The sequence below is a fragment of the Sinocyclocheilus grahami genome, unplaced genomic scaffold (genome assembly GCF_001515645.1).
Source record: "Sinocyclocheilus grahami isolate Dianchi unplaced genomic scaffold, SAMN03320097.WGS_v1.1 scaffold332.1, whole genome shotgun sequence".
Lineage (NCBI taxonomy): Eukaryota > Metazoa > Chordata > Actinopteri > Cypriniformes > Cyprinidae > Sinocyclocheilus > Sinocyclocheilus grahami.
This window is the reverse complement of record NW_015505511.1, coordinates 142,832-144,766: the sequence shown is the minus strand read 5'-3', so window position 1 is coordinate 144,766 and position 1,935 is coordinate 142,832.

Genomic DNA, 1,935 nt, shown 5'->3' with positions numbered 1-1,935 from the left:
TGTATCGGTTTCCACTGATTAAGAAATATTTTTGGGTGGTAATATGGTAATATTAGGTCTATTATATTAATAGGGAAGGGGGCCCAAAAATTTGTTTTTTTTACGTCATGAAAATCCGGACCTGATCCGGCCCTGCCATCTAATGTGTGTTTTGGCCATGTAATGTTGCTGAAATTAAATATGTTATTACCTCTGTATGCGTTTTAAAACGAACACTAATTAGTGTAAATGTAGCCTAACAGATGTGTAAACTGAAGACTATTTGAGCTTTATTAAAACTATTTTGCACTGATTTATTGTGTTGGTTACATTTTGTTCCTTTGTGCAGTGGCTCAGGAGATGAGTCTTTGAGTTTGAATAAACATCAACAAGCTGAAAAATAAAACCAAAGTCTTTTTTTTAGATAATGTAATCTTGTTCAAATTGATTTCATAAAATTGGTATCCAAAAAAGTATCGTTCAGGAACCGGTATCGAAGTCAAGGTATCGATATCGAAAAATTTTTAACGATACCCAGCCCTACTTATGAACTACATCAACTTCGCACTGTGGATCGCCGGATCAGCATTCACAGTGGACGAAGCGGAGCCCAGCCCGGGGTCATCACATGTGAGTACCGACAGCCCAGAGTCATCAACCATCACGACCGCTAGCGCAAAGCCCAGTCTACACACACCCCACAGCGCGGAGCTGCCCGAGCCCACCGCAGACGGAGAGCCAGAGCCTGCCGTGGTCATCGAGACATCGCCATCAGGAGCGACAGAGCTGGTGATCACCCCGGAGCCAGAGCCCCAAGTGTCTGACCAGGTGCGAGAACCGACAGCACAAGCGGCGGGGGAAATAGCAGTGGAGATCGTGGGGGCAAAGGAAAGCCCCGCCCACTGTGCCACTGCTGAGGGGGAGCAAGAACTGGACTTGGGAGACTTAATAGACTGGAATACTGAGTTACAAATTTGTCCATCATCTGTTCTATAGTTCTTGCAAGAAATCCCACCCAACCTCCCTCTCCCTCCTCCTCTCATTGATCTGTTCCCTTCCTCAACGCTCATTCTGCTGGATCCTGTCAACCCCTCTGCTCACCATCTGTGGCGTGGGCTTGCTGCAGGTCTGCCCATCTCCATTGGTGTTGAGTCTGGAGGATCCCTCGACTCCGCCTCTAGCCTCTGAGGCCCAGACTCCGCCTCAGTCCTGCGACCCAGTGGCTCCACCATGGCTTCTAGCTCCCTCGTCTCCACCGGAGCCCGTCAGTCCACCAATTCCTCCGGGCTCCCTCGTCCCCCTGGCGCCGCCTTGGTCAATCGTCCCCCCTACCTCCACCTCAGGACTGCACTCCTCCCTCCGTCTGATCCTTCCTGGCTCTTTTCTCCATCTCCACCCTGGACTCTGGTTGTCGTCCTCCATCCCACCCTTTTTCTCTGTGGCGTGAGGTCGCGCCTTCCGGGAGGGGGGGCGAAATGTCACAGTTATGGACTGTTTGTTGTGTTTTCTCCCTCTGTGCCCATATTTGGTCATGTTCCTTTTCTCATTGTTAGTTGATCCTCATCACCTGTTTGCCCCTCATTCTCTGCTCTATTTATAAGCTGTGTCTCATTTAGAAGGCTGCACCCTCCGGAGGTCGAATCCTCTGGAGGTCGCATCCTCTGTAGGATGCATATACGAAGTGTCCTCAACCTAGAATTAAATGAGACGGCCTTCGTAGGACAGGCGGAAAAGGAAACCGGAAGTATCACGTTGCTATGCCAACACATTTAGAGCATCGTTGCGCTCTCACACTACTTAAATGAAGGAAAATTATTTCTAAATTTGGAAAGTAATTTGAAAAAAAAATTCCTTTACTTGTTTTGTTTTGTTCAATGTTTGAGGAGCTGCAGCATACATACAGCAGGCATCTATTAGAGAAAAAAAGGAGGAGGATATTAAAAACAAAGTTTATCC